Source organism: Mirounga angustirostris, unplaced genomic scaffold, assembly GCF_029215605.1.
Source record: "Mirounga angustirostris isolate CCGP_5_RB_7025 unplaced genomic scaffold, mMirAng1.0.hap1 SCAF_2, whole genome shotgun sequence".
Classification (NCBI taxonomy): domain Eukaryota; kingdom Metazoa; phylum Chordata; class Mammalia; order Carnivora; family Phocidae; genus Mirounga; species Mirounga angustirostris.
This window is the reverse complement of record NW_026991710.1, coordinates 85,718,038-85,738,029: the sequence shown is the minus strand read 5'-3', so window position 1 is coordinate 85,738,029 and position 19,992 is coordinate 85,718,038. Positions and strand designations below refer to the sequence as shown.

The 19,992-nt window shown below is 37.4% G+C and overlaps 1 pseudogene; it reads left to right on the top strand.

Annotated features, from left to right (window-relative positions):
• Positions 1-5,992: 5,992 nt before the first annotated feature.
• On the top strand, positions 5,993-6,151 carry LOC135363537 (large ribosomal subunit protein eL39-like; annotated as a pseudogene).
• The last annotated feature ends 13,841 nt before the right edge of the window (positions 6,152-19,992 follow it).

Below are 19,992 nucleotides of genomic sequence, written 5' to 3'. Positions count from 1 at the left end.
TGAATTATAAGAATTGGCAAACTCTGTTAGGGTAGTCACCAGCTTTAGCACTTGCTTTTATGTCTGGATTCAAATTCATTTCATTTTTGTCTTCTGTGGAAATTCCCTTCTTTCTTGCCAGCTCAGACATGAATTTAAGAAAATTAAAAATACATATTTCAGCCAATTTTGTTTTGCATTTAATGTTTTGTAGACAGGGATTTTTCAGGACATCTGGTCTACTATATAACCAGAAGTGCAAGGCTCTCCTTTCTTTGCTCACTCATTACCAATTTCTGTTCATTTCATAGGCAGAGCCATTCATTCGTATTTTTGTGGGGGGATCATTTTGTAAATATTTCTTCTGGTCTCACCTTCTTTGCACAAAGAAGCCTAACAAGGTATTGTTTTTATTTTATTTTACTTGAGAGAGAGAGAGAGAGAGAAAGAGCATGCACAACTGTGGGGATGGTGAGGAGCACAGGGAGAAGGAGAGAGAGAATCCTAAACAGGCTCCATGCCCAGTGCGGAGCCTGATGCAGGGCTCATTCTCACAACCCTGAGATCATGACCTTAGCTGAAATCAAGAATAGGTCACTCAACTGACTGAGCCACCCTGGCACTCCTAACAAGGTATTGTTTTAAGCAAAGATAACTTTGGCTCTAAAATAGATGTCTGTGACATCTATTAAAATATTATTTTTTCATACTACTATGTTGCATTTACTACAATTTTACGCATAAATCATTAACATTGGTAAATATTAGTAATTTTGTTGTTTGGTCTTTCATTTGCAAGGATTTTTTAAAAGTATATTAATAGACCACATCATAGTTGGGCCTTATTTAATTTTCAATGTCAGAGTTCACCAGACTTTGCTGGGGCTTATACTTTGCTCTCTAAATCAGTGCTGCTCAAAGTGTGGTCTGTGGCATGATGATGGTCCATAAACTGTTTGTTATTGGTCTCTGGTAAGTACAGCACAGAAATGGAGTGTTTAGAAATCTTCACAATTTGACATTGCAAAGATATCCAAGCATGTAGTAATGTAATGAACTAATGTAAATGAACTAATCTTATTGAGCAGGACATAGTCTGGTTGTGCTGATGGCAAACTCATGTGATGATTTCTGTTTGGCGGACCTGTGTGATAGTTGTGTGACAGTTGTACATAGAAGAAATTTATTTCACTCCACGTAAGATGCCAGTGATGAGACAGGGACTGTCCCTTTAGACTCTTCCTGAAGAGACTGTTTGAGAAGGATTGGTCTAAATAATAATGTATATTTTATAACTTCAAATGAATTCAAATAGTTTTTTCTAGGAGTATATTCAGTTATTTCAAATATATTACTGATAAGGCCCAATTTTAGATTTTTAATTTTTTTTTCTGGGTAGCCAGTGCCTTTAATCTGAGTATACCCACATCTCTTCCATGGGTACCACAGGTCACCTGAAGGAATGAACAAAAATTCAAGTTATAAACATAGACGTTTCACTTGTGTTGGAAACAAACTCAAAGTACCTGTACCAACCTCAGTTGGTAATTGATGCTATTACCCTAGGTCAGGGTAGCATAAAGGCTGTCACTATTCAAGAGGCCATGTAGCTGAGGAGCTGAGAATCCAAACTCTGAAACAAGAATGCCTGGTTTCAGTTCCAAGCTCCACCACTAGTAGCTGTGTAATATTGGGCAAGTTACTTAAACTTTCTGAGCCTCGTTTTTCTTACTTATATAATGAGGATCATGGCAATGGTCCCATGTCATAAATTTGTTTGGAAAAAAACTCAATAAAGATTGTCATCATTATTTTTGGTACTATTTCATGCACTTAGAGCAGAGAAGAAGGCTATGGTAATCCACATTTCTATCCAACACACACATGGTTGTTTTGAGCCTTACTAGTGGATGAGAAAATGCAAGTATACAAGTTTCAACTGTATTTTTACTCTCTTCTTAATCTTCCTAACCCAATAGATTTTTCTTTTCTTTCTTTCTTTTTTTTTTCTGGTTCCCACTTCTTCTTCAGGAAGCTCTGTATCTTTATTTACCCCAATTTTCAAATATTCTCTCTTGTCATCAGTCTTTACACAACAAAAATTGATTAAGCATTTTCTAGGTGCCAGGCAGTATTCTTAGCTCTTGGGATAAAGAAAGGAATCAAATACTGTTTCTAATAGTCTACAGTTTCATTTGGGCTACTGCATATGTAATAAAGATGAGTATTGTAAATGTTAGGATAAATACATGAATGAGGTATAGAGATTTAAAAAGAGAAGTCTCAAAATTCCATGTGGGAGGGTTATGAGATATTCTGTAAATGATGCTTCAGCTGATCATAAAAAATGAATGTGTTCTTCAGGAGGACTGGGCAAAGGTGATCAGGTGAAATATTTGTGAGGTGAAGCTAATGTAAATAGGAATCATTCCGTACAGGCACATAAAGAAAACTTTTCTTTTTAGAAGAGGAGGTTGGTGGCAAAAATATGTCCTCACAACTAGACCCAAAGCCCTGCCAAAATAACACCCCCTAATTTTTATAAGGCAGAAGAGAGATCAACGTTTGCACTCAGTATTTCTACCAGAACTTTCTTTTTCAGAAAATCTTTGATTCTCTTCATTCTATTTTCTCCACTTTGCTGTGGCCAAAGAAACAAGCAGGAAAAAATATAATCAATTTGTTAAATATCACAGAGTGAAAATAAGATGGTTGTTTGGTCAGAGTAGGGAAGCAAAGTGAAGAAAGATACCTAGCCAGGGAAAGCAGAGAAAAAGTCAATAACTGTTGAGCAAGAAGGGCCAGCCCAGGTCTGCAGCAAGCCAGAGGATTGCAGAACATAGGCTTAGACGTGTAAAGTACAGAAGGCAGCCCTGGAATATGATGAGCCAGGGGAGAATTTCTGGACTTAGGAATTAAGTGACAGGAAAACTCAAGACTGTAGGAATAATTCTTAGTGAAAAGAATACTCCAGCAGCAAGTTATAAATTAAATATATTTAAATCAATGACTGTTTTCAAAACTTAGTTCTGATTTCCTTGCATGTATTTTTGAGAGAGAAATGTTATAAGCTAGAATTTCCATGATTCACTTTATCTTTTCCTAAAATTGGTCACTTAAAGAAATACAGACAATGCTTTTATTTCCAATCTATTTGCTAAGGCTAAGTAAAGAGAGAAGGCAAAATTGTTTCCCTTATGTGCTCACTTACTAACATTAACTCACCTTCATATTCAACCCACACATTAGACACACAGAGATACACACACCCACGCACATGCAATTCAGCACATAGAAAGAGGATATTTTAGATACCCTTGAGTAATATACTACAACGAAGTACCTAATTTAAATCTTTGCCAGGAAGTTGGAAAGAGAAGGAAGGGCATATAATGGATTTTAGCTTTAATTTGTGAAAAATTTCTCTGCCTATTGTAAGTCACAGTGGAGAATGGGAAAAGATCCCTCTATGAAAACTGGGTTTTGTGTGACTGACATATCCTGCATTTTTAATAACACAGACTGAAATGCATTATTCAGAATTCACTGTTGTCCAGCAATTCAGCTCTGCTGTAGATCTTCTGACTTCTTGTAAGTCTGTTGTCTGCAAAAATTCAAATTCTTCTTGTAATTAATACTAGTAGCCAAGATAGTACTTGTCTACCTAAGTAGAATGTAGTGAACTAGCACAAGAAATTATCCTAACATATTTCAATGGATCAGGTAATTCTGAATCAATATTTAGTGTGAAATATCTCAATGGATATCTAAAAATACCTAGCCATTTTGATTTTGATTTTCCTTTGACCGGTGAGAATAGCATCACATTTACACAAAGAAAACATTCCATTCCAGGGGACAAAGCATAGGTAGATGCTACTTCTTAACAGTTGCACTAGAGCCCTTATAAAGTTTCAGAAATTCTTGAAGTGTGGGGTGGTATATTTAAAAATGATGTTATTTATTGTATTTATCCAATAAAGGAATATAGTCTCAACTTTTTAAAATCCACTATATATATTTTATAGCAACCTAAACATATGTTATTAAGAGCTCAAAGATTAGAACCAGTTCAAAAACCCTTCTAAAGTTTATAGACATACAATAAAACAATCATATAAAATTAGGAGTCAGAAAAATTTTATTCAAAATCCAACTCAGCTACTTGGTACTTATTAAGTGGGTTTCAGTCATATATCTGATCTGAGCATCATTTTCTTCATCTGTGAAAGAGAGGTTATAGTAATCCCTACTTCAAAGATCCTGAGATTCAAATGAGATGCTGTAATACATAGGCTTTGTAAGTGATATTTTAAAGTCTTGTACAAGGGTAAGTTTTATAATTACTGTTATTGCCTATGTTTCCATTTTTATCTCAAAATATTTGCCCCCATCGCTTTAAAGCATACTTTCAAGATCAAAGTTTGCAATGATTGTGTTAGTGACTTAGGCTTTCACCTAGGTTTGATAAGTTGTTCAATCTAAACATATATAGGAACAATGTATTAACAACAATTAAAAAATAATCGACACAATTTAAGGTAAGTTATCTTGTATAGGCACAGCTCTTCCACCAAGATGATATGATCTGTAAACTGTATGCCTTTGGTATTTGATATTTAGTATTCCCGCTTATTCTTATTCAAGAGTGACTCCTGTAAATTCAAGATCTGGAGTAATGTAATTATTATTCTAATTCACCACAGGGTTTTGGTGAAGAATTAATGAAGTAACAAATGTAAACTGCTTAGTGCAAATCTCAAGGAATCCTGATAACATATGTCTAGAATGTGGGAATACAATCTCATGAAATAAATGATCATAGGCTAAAACCAAGCAACTGATTTCAAGAAATGCTAGGGAAAAAAAAGACAGAAAGACTTATGAAATTCACAGGAATGTTTAAACTGATTGATAGAGGTCTTATGTATTTTTCTCCTTTGTATGGGACATGCTACAACAAAGAATATCTTTTCCAGGAAAATAACTCTCTTCAACCATGAAGAACAACTTCCTCTAATTTCTAATATTATTACTAATTAGACATCACTAGATGAAGGTGAGGAAGCAGTCAACATGACAAAGAACAGAAGAGTGAGACAGATGGGGGAATGAAGAGACAAAGAGAAGTGGAACATAATGAGGATGTTAGAAGAGGGGCAGTGATGTTGAGCACGTGGACACTGTGTCTCTTCTCTCCATCTTCTCCTCCAGGTGTGAAGGATACAAAAACAAAAGTTTCTCAAAATGCCAACGCACTTTTTTTAATGTTTAATTCCTGTATATACCAATGCCCATCTCTTCACTCAGTCCATACTTCAAAGAGCGTACACACACACACACACCCATACACCCCACATTTCCATACACTGGACTAATCAAATCTAATATTTTCAATAAAATCTTATTGAAAATTTATAGCTAAAAATTGAAGTTTGTGGAAAACAGAACGCGAAGTTTACTGTCCTTAGTATATTTCTTTTATTTGAGCAAGCTTATATGTTTTGGACATAAATAACTATATATATTCATAGCTAAATAAGTAATAATAAACAAAAATATTAAATAACTATATTCATATATAACATAAAAATTATAATTACTTTTTTATTCCAAGTGATTGAAAGATCAAAAAATAGTAAAAAAATGTTTAAAATTTTGAGCATAAAGGGTAATATTTTTTTGCCAGTATACATCAGAAATATTCTCAGATTTTTAACATTTCTTGGCCATGGATGCTTTATTTATTTATTTATTTATTTATTTATTTATTTATTTACTTACTTACTTACTTACTTATTTTTGGCACATGCCAGGTTTATCCAGCAATTTGGCTTTTCTCTTCACTTCATGGTAGGAAACAAAAAATATGGGATGTTCAAAGGTAAGTAGAGCAGTTACTGGTCCCTGAAATAATCAATGTTACAAATATACTGAGCTAAAAGAATGACATGTGATTTTTTTTTTTTATATCAGTTAGTAAATACTGAGATAGTTCTCTTTCTCCACCATCATGGTGTCTTCTCACAAGACTTTCAGGATCAAACAATGCCTGACCAAGAAACAAAAGCAGAATTGACTCACTCCCCAGTGGATTTGGATGAAAACTGGTAATAAAATCAGGTACAACTCCAAGAGGAGGCACTGGAGACGTACCCAGCTGTGTCTATAAGAGATCACACATGAGATGGCACACATATTTATGCTGTATTATGGTCACTTGCTCATGTTTTACCATTCTGTAAACATCACTACTACCTGAACAATAGACATGTTTTATTGGGAAATGATCTTTCTCTGTTACTATGCTTCTGAACCAAATATGTGAGACCTTTTGTTTGAAAAAGAAAAGAAAAGAAAATACTGAGATAAATCTTCTGTTATCAAAAAAACAATTAGGGAGATAAATTTGTAAGTTAGATTTCCCGTCCTTCGTAACTCCAGAATAATAACACACCACTGAATTCAGTTGCTTCCTTGGAGTTACTAAAGATAGCTTTTCCCTGGGGAATTTATTTTGAAATCTTCCTAGTTCATAATTAACCCTTTAGTTGCACTTGCACAGAAAATCAAAATGTGTCATGCACTATATCAGTAGTGATGTGAAGAGTATAATTAATTTAGAAGTTCTCCCAGAGACTTTTTCTTCTTAGTTATAATTTCTATTTTCCCTCTCCCCCTCAAATTATTTGGATTCATTTTCCTACCCCACTCTGTAGATCATGACAAGAGTTCAATAAAATTTGTAAATTTTAGGCAGAGGATATGGAAGAAACAGAAAAAGCTTTCCCATTTATGGTAAATGTTGTATCTTGTGATATGGTCCTTATTTTTTAACCCGGAAAAAGGAGGCAAAATAAAAGAACTTTATACTAAATTCTTCTGTCCCTAAAAGACTTTTAGTTCATTTACATTTAGTGTAATTACTGAGAGTTCTTATATTTACTCAACACAATTGACTTGCAGTTATTTTTTTCTTCTGCCTTTCTCTTGATTAATCATATATATTTTTATTCCATTTCCCATAATTAACTTGATAGTTATACATCCTCTTTTTTTAGTGGTCACAGTAGAAATTATACACATTTCTGAGTTCTTACAGTCTAATACAAGTTATTTTTATCACATAAAGATAATGCTAAAACTTTACAATACTTTAATTTCACTTATACTCCTCTCACCTATTTGCATTATTTTATCTTGCATTTTAAATCTACATATAATTACAATTCCACAAGATAGTCATTATTCATTTATATTACCTACATATGTACAATTTTCAGTGTTTTTCATTACCATTTTAATTTCCGTGATTCTATTTGGGATTATTTTTCTTCTGACTGAAGAAATATTTTTTCTCAGTATGTAAATGATATTTACTGAGATGTAGTTTACTACATTAAAATACATAGGTCTTATGTACACATCAATGAGTTTATTTAATATTTTTTTAACCTTTCTCTTTGAAGTAATTATAAATTCCCTAGAATTTGCATAGATAATGCAGACATTTCTGTGTACTCTTTGAAAGTTTCCCCAAAGGTTATAATCTATAAACTAGAGTACACTATCAGCATCAAGAAATTGACATTGGTATAAATAATGTGTATAGTTCTATATCATTTATCATAAGTCAAGATTTGTGTAACCAGCTCCACAATCAAGATACAGAACTATCCCATCACCACGGAGATCTCTTTATAGTGACATTCACTTCTCTCCCTAACCTCTGACAACTACTAATCTGTTCTCTATCTCTATAATTTTGTCATTTTGAGAATACTGCATAATGGAATCATTGTAAGACCTCTGATATTGGCTTTTATCACTCAGAGTAATGTTGTTGAGATGTCTTCAAGTTTTTGTATGTATCAACAGTTTATTCCTTTTTATTGCTAAATAATATTTCACAAAATGGATTTACCACAGTTTCTTTAACCATTTCTTTATTGTAAGAGATTTTGGTAGTTTCCATGTTTGACAATAACAAATAGTGACGCCATAAACAATTGCATACCCATTTTTTTTGGCATAGATGTAAGTTTTTGTATCTCTAGGGTAATTGTGATTGCTGGGTTCCATGAAAAGTATATGTTTAGTTCTTTAAGAAAGTGCCAAAACTATTTTCCAGAGTGGTTCCACAATATTGCATTGCCACCAGCAGTATGTGAAAGATCCAATTTCTCCATATCCTTCAGCATTTGATATATATATTTTGTTTTTTAAAGATTATTTTTTTATTTATTTGACAGGGAGTGACACAGCAAGAGAGGGAACACAAGCAGGGGGAGTGGGAGAGGGAGAAGCAGGCTTCCCACGGAGCAGAGAGCCCAATGCGGGGCTCAATCCCAGGACCCTGAGCCGAAGGCAGACATTTAATGACTGAGGCACCCAGGTGCCCCAGCATTTGATATTTTTTAATTTTTATTTATTTATTTGAGAGAGAGAGGAAGAGAAAGCACAAGCAGGGAGAGGGGCAGAAGGAGAAGCAGGCTCCTCACTGAGTGGGGAGCCTGACACTGCACTCCATCCCAGGGCTCTGGGATCATGACCTCAGCCAAGGCAGAAGCTTAACCTACTGAACCACCAGGTGCCCCAGCATTTGCTATTTTAATGTAAAAAAATTTTTTAGTTGTTTAAATAGGTACATAATGATAGCTTGTCATGGTCTTAATTTGCATATTCCCAGTGGTTTGTGATGATAAACATATTTTTTATGTGTTTATTGGCCATCTATGGCCTCTTTGGTAAAGATATGTTCATGTCTTTGTTTTCAAATTGGAATTTTTAATACTGAGTTTTGGGAATTCCTTATCATCTAGACATGAGTCTTTTCATAGGTATGTTGTTTGCAAATATTTCTCCCAGTCTGTAGGTGGTCTTTTAACACTCTTTATAAGATTTTCCACAGAGAAAAAGGCTTTATTTTGACACAGTCTAATTTTCCATTTTTCCCTTTACTGGATTATGTTTTGGTGTCATCTCTAAAATATCTTCACCAACTAACCACCACTATAATAAGCAGCAAATCTCACTTCCAAAGTTGTTACATTATATTATTTGAAATTTCCAGTTTTCAATAAAAATAATGAGATATGCAAAGAAAGAAGAAAGTATGGACCTATATACAAGGGGGAAAAAAATCAACCAATAAGAACTGTCCCTAAGTAAGCTCAGATGACCCAGAAAGCTAAGGCAATATTCAAGAAGAACATAAAGTTAAAAGACTTACAGTAACACATATCAGATCTTACTAAAAAAAACTAGAATAATTAATATCAGCATGGCATTGTTGCAAAGATAGGAAGTTACAAAATGAAATACAATAATCCAGGAATGGACCCAAAGATAATCACTCCTTGGCATATAACAGACACCACTGGGGTTGAGTAAGGAAAAGAGGATTTTTCTAAATGGTGCTGGGTGAATTAAATATTTATAAGGGAATAAATGAACCTTGACAAAATAAATTTGGGATGGATCATAAACCTAAAAATGAAAACTAAGCAATCAAACTTCAAGAGGTCTTTAAGACAGGTAAAGATCACTTAAACCAAAAAAAGAAAGATTGATATTAAAGAATTTCTGTTTATCAAAAGACACCATTAAGAAAGTGAAAGCATGAGGGGGGAAAGATGGCGGAGGAGTAGGGGACCCTATTTCAACTGGTCCCCGGAATTGAGTTGGATATCTACCAGGCCACTCTGAGCACCCACGAAACCAGCCTGAGATGTAAGAAGATCTGATCTCTACAAACAGAATATCGCAGGCGGTTGGTTTTGAGGTAGGAAGCGGAGAGCCGTGATTCTGCGGGCAGATATCGGAGGATAAGCGGCAGCGGGAGGGTGCCGGGCTGTGGGGATCCTACACCGCCGGTGAGCGACAGCCTCCTGCACTGGGGATGGGGAACAGACTTGCAGACCGGTATCGGCAGGGAAAGGACTTTAGGGCAGCCCCTGGGGTGGAAAACCAGACCGGCGGGGTCGTGCGCAAGCGAACCACAGCCCCCCGGACAGAAACCGGAGCGAAGGTCGCACGTACACGAACTGCAGCCTCCGAGAGGGAAACCTGGTGCGCCAGGGTCGCACCGGTGAACTGCAACCCCCGGGGGTGGAAACCCCAAGGCGCGGAGTCACACAGGTGCGCGCGAACTGGGAGCAGTTGGCGGTTTTAGAAGCACAAAGGGCAGAGACATGCCCCGACCTGGAGGCAGGACTGGGGGCGCTGCGGAGGGGCGCACAACCCAGGCCGCTGCAGTTTATAGCAGCACGGACAGCAACGGAGATGGTGTGGCCCGGAGAGCTCATTGAAGAACAGACTGAGGTCTCTCTGCTCTGAGGCAGAGGGTTGGAAACAGTCTCTTCTGCTCTGATTCGCGGAAGAGAAGCTGGAAGCTGCCAGGGAAAGCCGCCAGAGAACAAAAGCCCCAAAGACTGATTCCCGCTGAGCCCATCCCCCGCCACAGGGGGGCAGGGCAACTCCACCCAAACAGGGTTGCCTGACTAACAGCGTGGCAGGCCCCATGGGCAGAAGACAGGCTGGGAAAACAAGAGGCCAGCAACCCTGAGGTCCCAAGAAAACAGGTGCATCTTGCTTGGGTTCTGGTCAATAATTTGGACTCTATACATTCCCTCAAACACCCATCAATAGAATGACTAAGAGGAGGAGCCCCCAAAAGAGAAAAGACTCAGAGATTATGACTTATGCTGCAGATTTACAAATGGATGCAGATATAACCAAGATGTCAGAGATGGAATTCAGGCTAGCAATTGTGAAGACAATGGCTAGAATGGAGAAATCAATTAATGGCAACATAGAGTCTCTAAGGGCAGAAATAAAAGGGGAATTGGCAGAACGTAAAAATGCTATCAGTGAGATCCAATCCAATCTAGATAATCTAACAGCTAGGGTAACTGAGACAGAAGAGAGAATAAGCGATCTGGACGACAGTATAATAGATAAAAAGGGAAAAGAGGAGGCCAGGGAAAAACAACTCAGAATCCATGAAAATAGAATCAGAGAAATAAGTGACACCATGAGGAGTTCCAATGTCAGAATCATTGGAATCCTGGATGGAGTGGAGACAGATGGCTAGAAGATGTATTTGAGCAAATCGTAGCTGAGAACTTCCTTAATCTGGGGAATGAAACAAACATTGGAGTCCTAGAGGCAGAGAGGACCCCTCCGAAGATCAAGGAAAACAGGCCAACACCCCGGCATGTAATAGTAAAACTTGCAAATCTTAGAACCAAGGAAACCATCTTAAGGGCAGTTAGGGGGAAGAGATTCCTTATGTACAAAGGGAGGAACATCAGAATAACGTCAGACCTATCCACAGAGACCTGGCAAGCCAAAAAGGCCTGGCAAGACATATTCAGGGTACTAAATGAGAAGAACATGCAGCCAAGAATACTTTATCCGGCAAGGCTTCATTTAGAATGGATGGAGAGATGCAGGGCATCCACAACCGGCAGAAGTTGAAAGAATATGTGACCACTAAGCTGGCCCTGAAAGAAATATTAAAGGGGGTTCTATAAAAGGAGAATGACCCCAAGAGTGATCTACAACAGAAATTTACAGGGACAATCTATAAAAACAACGTCTTCACAGGCAACATGATGACAATTAATTCATATCTTTCAATAATCACTCTCAACGTGAATGACTAAACGCTCCCATAAAACAGCACAGGGTTGCAGATTGGATAAAAAGACAGGACCCATCCATATGCTGTCTACAAGAGACTCATTTTGAACCTAAAGATACATCCAGACTGAAAGTGAAGGGATGGAGATCTATCTTCCATGCCAGTGGACCTCAAAAGAAAGCTGGGGTAGCAATTCTTATATCAGACAAATTAGATTTTAAACTAAAGTCTGTAATAAGAGACACAGAAGGCCACTATATCATTCTTAAAGGGTCTATCCAACAAGAAGATCTAACAATTGTAAATATCTATGCCCCCAACATGGGAGCAGCCATCTACATAAGCCAACTGTTAACCAAAATAAAGAGTCATATTGATAACAATACGTTAATTGTAGGAGACCTCAATACTCCACTCTCAGCAATGGACAGATCATCTAAGCAGAAAATCAACAAGGAAACAAGAGCTTTGAATGATACATTGGACCAGATGGACCTCATAGATATTTACAGAACATTCCACCCTAAAACAACAGAATACTCATTCTTCTCGAGCACACTTGGAACTTTCTCCAGAATAGACCATATACTGGGTCACAAATCAGGTCTCAACTGATACCAAAAGATTAAGATTATTCCCTGCATAGTCTCAGACCACAATGCTCTAAAACTGGAACTCAATCACAAGAAAAAATTTGGCAGAAATTCAAACACTTGGAAGCTAAAGACCACTCTGCTCAAGAATGTTTGGGTCAACCAAGAAATCAAAGAAGAACTTAAACAATTCATGGAAATCAATGAGAACAAAAACACATCGGTCCAAAACCTATGGGATACTGCAAAGGCGGTCCTAAGGGGGAAATACATAGCCATCCAAGCCTCACTCAAAAAAATAGAAAAATCCCAAATTCACCAACTAACTCTACACCTTAAAGAACTAGAGAAAAAGCAACAAACAATGCCTAAACCACGCATTAGAAGAGAAATAATTAAAATTAGAGCAGAAATCAATGAATTAGAAACCAGAAACACAGTAGATCAGATCAATGAAACTAGAAGTTGGTTCTTTGAAAGAATTAATAAGATTGATAAACCACTGGCCAGACTTATCCAAAAGAAGAGAGAAAGGACCCAAATTAATAAAACTATGAATGAAAGGATCACAACCAACACCAAGGAAATAGAAACAATTATTAGAAATTATTATCAACAACTATATGCCAATAAACTGAGCAATCTGGATGAAATGGAGGCCTTCCTGGAAACCTATAAGCTGCCAAGACTGAAACAAGAAGAAATTGACAACCTGAATAGGCCAATAACCAGTAACGAGATTGAAGCAGTGATCAAAAACCTCCCAAAAAACAAAATCCAGGGCCTGATGGATTCCCTGGGGAATTCTACCAAACATTCAAAGAAGAAATAATACCTATTCTACTGAAGCTGTTTCAAAAAATAGAAACAGAAGGAAAGCTTCCAGACTCATTCTATGAGGCCAGCATTATCTTAATCCCCAAACCAGGCAAAGACCCCATCAAAAAGGAGAATTTCAGACCAATATCCCTGATGAATATGGCTTCCAAAATCCTAGCTAATAGGATCCAACAATACATTAAAAGGATCATCCACCACGACCAAGTGGGATTTATCCCCGGGATGCAAGGGTGGTTCAACATTTGCAAATCAATCAATGTGATAGAACACATAAATAAGAGGAGGGAGAAGAACCATATGGTCCTCTCAGTTGATGCAGAAAAAGCATTTGACAAAATACAACATCCTTTCCTGATTAAAATGCTCCAGAGTATAGGGATAGAGGGAACATTCCTCAGGCTCATAAAATCCATCTATGAAAAACCCACAGCAAATATCATCCTCAATGGGAAAAAGCTGAGAGCCTTTCCCTTAAGATCAGGAACACGTCAAGGATGCCCACTCTCGTCACTATCGTTCAACATAGTACTAGAAGTCCTAGCAACAGCAATCAGACAACAAAAAGAAATAAAAGGTATTCAAATTGGCAAAGAAGAAGTCAAATTCTCTCTTTTCACAGACGACATGATACTTTATGTGGAAAACCCAAAAGACTCCACCCCCAAATTACTAGAACTCATCCAGCAATTCAGTACTGTGGCAGGATACAAAATCAGTGCACAGAAATCAGTTGCTTTCTTATACACTAACAATGCAACTGTTGAAAGAGAAATTAAAGAAACGATTCCATTTATAATAGCACCAAAACCATAAGATACCTCGGAATAAACCTAACCAAAGAGGTTAAAGATCTATACTTTAGGAACTACAAAATACTTATGAAAGAAATTGAAGAAGACACAAAAAGATGGAAAAATATTCCATGCTCATGGATCAGAAGAATAAACATTGTTAAAATGTCTATGCTACCCAGAGCATAGACATTCAATGCCATCCCGATCAAAATTCCAATGACATTTTTCAAAGTGCTGGAACAAACAATCCTAAAATTTGTATGGAATCAGAAAAGACCCTGAATCGCCAGGGAGATGTTGAAAAAGAAAAACAAAGCTGGGGGCATCACGTTGCCCGATTTCAAGCTATATTACAAAGCAGTGATCACCAAGACAGCATGGTACTGGCAAAAAAACAGACATACAGACCAATGGAACAGAATAGAGAACCCAGATATGGACCCTCAACTCTATGGTCAAATAATCTTTGACAAAGCAGGAAAAAAAACATGCAGTGGAAAAAAGACAGTCTCTTCAATAAATGGTGCTGGGAAAATTGGACAGCCACATGCAGAAGAATGAAACTCGACCATTCTCTAACACCATTCACAAAGATGAACTCAAAGTGGATGAAAGACCTCAATGTGAGACAGGAATCCATCAAAATCCTAGAGGAGAACATAGGCAGTAACCTCTTTGACATCGGCCACAGCAACTTCTTTCAAGATACATCTCCAAAAGCTAGTGAAACAAAAGCAAAAATGAACTTTTGGGACTTCATCAAGATAAAAAGCTTCTGCACAGCAAAGGAAACAGTCAACAAAACAAAGAGGCAACCCACAGAATGGGAGAAGATATTTGCAAATGATACTACAGATAAAGGGCTGGTATCCAAAATTTGTAAAGAACTTCTCAAACTCAACACCCAAAAAACAAATAATCAAGTCAAAAAGTGGGCAGAAGAGATGAACAGACACTTCTCTGAAGAAGACATACAAATGGCTAACAGACACATGAAAAAATGTTCATCATCATTAGCCATCAGGGAAATCCAAATCAAAACCACACTGAGATACCACTTACACCAGTTAGAATGGCCAAAATGGACAGGGAAAGAAACAACAAATGTTGGAGAGGTTGTGGAGAAAGGGGAACCCTCTTACACTGTTGGTGGGAATGCAAGTTGGTACAGCCACTTTGGAAAACAGTGTGGAGGTTCCTCAAAAATTTAAAAATAGAACTACCCTATGACCCAGCAATTGCACTACTGGGTATTTACCCCAAAGACACAGATGTAGTGAAAAGAAGGGCCATATGCACCCCAATGTTCATAGCAGCAATGTCTGCAATAGCCAAACTGTGGAAAGAGTCGAGATGCCCTTCAACAGATGAATGGATAAAGAAGATGTGGTCCATATATACAATGGAATATTACTCAGCCATCAGAAAAGATGAATACCCAACTTTTACATCAACATGGATGGGACTGGAGGAGATTATGCTAAGTGAAATAAGTCAAGCAGAGAAAGTCAATTATCATAGGGTTTCACTTATTTGTGGAACATAACATATGTGGAATAACATGGAGGACATTAAGAGAAGGAAGGGAAAAATGGGCGGGGGGAATTGGAGGGAGAGATGAACCATGAGAGACTATGGACCTGAGAAACAAACAGGGTTTTAGAGGGGAGGAGGGAGGGGGGATTGGTTAGTCCGGTGATGGGTATTAAGGAGGGCACGTACTGCATGGAGCACTGGGTGTTATACGAAAACAATGGATCGTGGATCACTACGTCAAAAACTAATGATGTATTGTATGGTGACTAACATAACATAATAAAATTTTAAAAATTTTTAAAAAAATTAAAAAAAAGAAAGTGAAAGCATGATATAGACTAGTAGAGGTATCTGATATACTTATGTATTCAATAAATGGTTCATTTCATTATATGTAAAACACTCTAAGAACAAAAAAAATCAGATAACACCATTAAAAGATTAGCAAGAATGAACAAATACTTCACACACAAAAAAGGATAGAGAAATGGCCAGTTGACATATGTAAAGTTGCTTGACATCATTATCAGCAGATAATCGCAAATTTAATTTGCAGACCAAAACGGCTAAAATGAAAAAGACTGAAAATACTGTTTTGACAAGTAAATAAAGCAATTGCAACTATACTCTATTGTTAATCTGAGGATAAATTTATTCAATAACTTAGAAAAATATTTTGGCATTTCTTAATGAAACTAAACATGCATGTGCCTGGATGGCTCATTTGGTTAAGCGGCTGTTTCAGCTCAAGTCATGATCCCAGGGTCCTGGGACCCGAGTCCCACATCAGGCTACCTGCTCAACAGGGAGCCTCCTTCTCCCTCTCCCTTTGCTCCTCCCCCTGGCTCATGCTCTCTCTCTCTGTCAAATAAATAAATAAAATCTTTAAAGAAAAAAGTAAACATATGCATATGCCTCATGACTTAGAAGTTTCACTCTTGGATATATAATACCACAGAATGAGTTCTTATAATCACAAAGGACACATTCAGATAAAATCATAGTACCTTTACTCAGAATAGCCCACAACTTGAGAGAACAAAATGTAAGAATATATAAATATATTATGATCCATTCATACAGTGGGCATCAGAAAGCATGGAAAACATAGTACTGAAATGTGCAAGAATGTGATAATCTTGCAGACGTAAAAGTGAATTAAGTCAGGAACAAAAGATTGCATACAGTATAATTTTCTTTATAAGAAAGCAAAATTAATCTATGGTCATAAAGGTCAGAATAATGGTTAACATCAGGGGATTACTGACAGAGAGGGAAACATAGAGAATTCTTGGAAATATATTGTTTTGGGTTAAAGTTATATAGGTGTACACTTATGTAAAAATATAAATGATCTGTGCAATTTAGATTTATTCAACTTACTGTATGTGTTGTAGCTTAATAAAAAAAATTTAAAAACTTTTTTTTTAAAATATAGAGCAGAAAGGATTTGCTATTAAATTGAATTGTGGGTTCTGAGTAATGAAGCAAAGATTATTTCATAGTTGTTCCTGGTAAATGAAAAAATGGAGTCACCATGTATTGAGATGAAGAATATTGGAGGAGGAGCAGGTTGAATCTGGGAAGAGAGATTTAATCATATCTGGAGTTGGGCGCCTGGGTGGCTCAGTTGTTAAGCGTCTGCCTTCGGCTCAGGTCATGATCCCAGGGTCCTGGGATCAAGTCCCACATGGGGCTCCCTGCTCTGCGTGAAGCCTGCTTCTCCCTCTCGCACTCCCCCTGCTTGTGTTCCCTCTCACGCTGTGTCTCTCTCTGTCAAATAAATAAATAAAATCTTTTAAAAAAATCATATCTGAAAAAAAATCATATTTGGAGTTATCTATTACATGCTCAGATGTAGACAAGTTAACAGCTAAGATATATAAGTTTGGGGTTTGTCGAGAAGTCCAGACTTAAGATAAAATTTTGGGAGATATCACTGTATTAGAGTACTCCAGAGATTCAGAACCAACAGAATGTGTGTGTGTGTGTGCATCCTATATATGTATTTCTGTGTGTGTACATATATAGAGAGATTTATTGTAAGGAATTGGCTCACATGATTATGGAGGCTGAGAAGTCCCAAAATCTGAAGTCAGGAAGCTGGAGACCCAGGAGAGTCAATACCTGGCTCCCAGTCTGAGTCCAAAGGCTCAAGAACCAAGAGGGCCAATGATGTAAATTCCAGTCTGAAAGCAGACTTGAGACAAAGGAAGAGACAATGTTTTAATCCATGTCCAAAGGCCAGAAAGGACCAGGATTCCAGCTTAAACAGTTATGCAGGAGGCCTAACTAACCCTCTTACTCAGCCTATTGTTCTATTCAGGCAGGTCTTCAACTGACTGGGTGAGGGATACACACATTAGGGAAGTCAATATGCTTTACTCAGTCTATGGATCCAAATGTTAATTTGAACCAAAAACACTTTCACAGATAAACCCAGATTGTTTGACCAAATATCTGGGCACTTTGTGGCTCAGTTAAGTTGATACATGAAATTAACTGTCATAATCACCAAAGATTTAAAGCCATATTAGATGAGGTCTACAAAGAAGTGATGTAAGAACTAAACTCTGGGAAATTTAATGTTTGAAGGCTCTAAAGAGTAGTGATACCTAACTAAAGAGGATTAGAATGTGTCTAGTAAACCAGGGGGAAACCAAGAGACTGTGGTATTGAAAAGGCCAAGTGAAGTGTTTCACAAAGTTGAGATTTAGCAACTATGTCAAAAACAGTGAAATATAATAAGGGCAGAGACTTACCACTCAGGACACTGAAATTTGATTCAAGAGAGGACTGAAGTTCTACTTTTGACCATAATAGACTAAAAGGGGGGAACCTAACAAGACTTAACCTCTCCGCCATAAACAACTTAAAACCTGGATAAAATGTATTAAACAATTGTTTTCAAACATTTCAAACATTCAAACATCACAGGGCTGTGATTCCTGAGAAAAGAGAAATAAACCAGTTAAGCCCTGCAATTTCATTGGCTTTCTGCCTTGAGACAATTGTCAAACAGAAGTGCAAGGATGGAAATCCCAAACAGAGTTGGGAGCAATGAGATTCAGGAAGGTAGGTGCAGCTAGAAGTATGGAACAAATACCAGAGAAGAAGGTACAAGCATGGAGAAAGATCAAAAAGTCTATGTAGGATCGAATCTGTTGCTGAATATGAAGCCATACATAAGTAGTAGTAAAAAATTACCAGAGAGCTGGAACCTAAACGTTTACCCTGAGATTACACAAAGTTTGTAATTTTTGAGTCATAACGAGCCAGAATGAAGTTTTCATTGAACACCTAGAGCATTCAATATGACCTCGGATCTGTACATCCTGAGCAGGAGAACTAAATTAGTCACTACTGTGAATACATGCCAACAAAGATTACACACAAACCTTGAAAGGACGAGCTAATTTTCAAGTTACCTAGTTGCCTTCCAGAATCTAAATAAATGGAGATATACTATGTTCATATATTTGAGGACTCAATGTTGTTATCTTTAAGGAAGGCATACGTTTTCTAGTATATTAATCTAGCAGTCCATTTAGCCTCCATTATTATTGAAGCTGGTCATGGGTTTGGGGGTACTGGGGGAGAATCAGTTGGCAATTCTACAATTCATTGAAATATATACTACAGGGAAAGAAATTAGGAATGATTGGCCCTGGGCAGATAGGGACTACAAGTCTAAGAGCTTTATTCTTGTTTGTGGCTGGCCTGGGTATGACAGATAGAGCACTGGAGATATAACATACCTTAGATATCCTAAGGCCCTTCTTTTGTGTGTGAGCCATGTACAGCCCTCCTCAGTCCATCATATGGTTATGTATCAGAATTCAATCAGAAAAACCAACCCATTATAAGTATTATAAGAATAAAGGATCTAGAATAAGATCACATGAATGTGAGGGAAATGGGAGGAATAAAGTTCTGGAAGGGGAGCTTGTGTATTTGAGATATAGTCACGAACCACATAGCTTTAGTGTGGGTGGAAAGCACGGAGTTTTGGTGACCGGGCATGAAGTGGGAGCCTTTAGTGTGAGGTTCTGGACAGGTCTATGGATACTACTCCTTGTGTGGAAGCTGTTGCCTCTGAGGAACCTGCTGCCTGTACCCTGGAGTAAGCAAGGATGGTGGGCTTGGGGTGCTATTGGTTGTCGAGGCGCCAACCTGGAATATAAACTGGATGAGGAGGAGGACAGAAGAAAACAGAGAGATAAGAGAAAATGAGGTCCTGCTGGATGCATCTGGGCCTGTTGTTATGTTTGTGGGTACCCAAAGGTCTGACAGTAGTGGCTTCTGCTCCCCTTCCACCTTCCACATCTCATGGGAGTTGCTCTCTTGGCCAACTCTAACCTAAATCTGTAGCACTGAACTTTAGACAGGAGCAGTGGCACTAAACTGACAACCCTATTCAGCACAAATGGCCAGAAGACCTTTTGAGTGGTATGGAAATCTTTGATGGAGTATTTGACAGGAGGTGGAACCATGATGCTGAGTGTATATGGAAATAACATGAAACAAAACTGGGGAAGGGTGTTGTCTATGTACAAAAGTTATGTTACTTCTATAAGACCTCTGACAATGGACATGTGAGTTG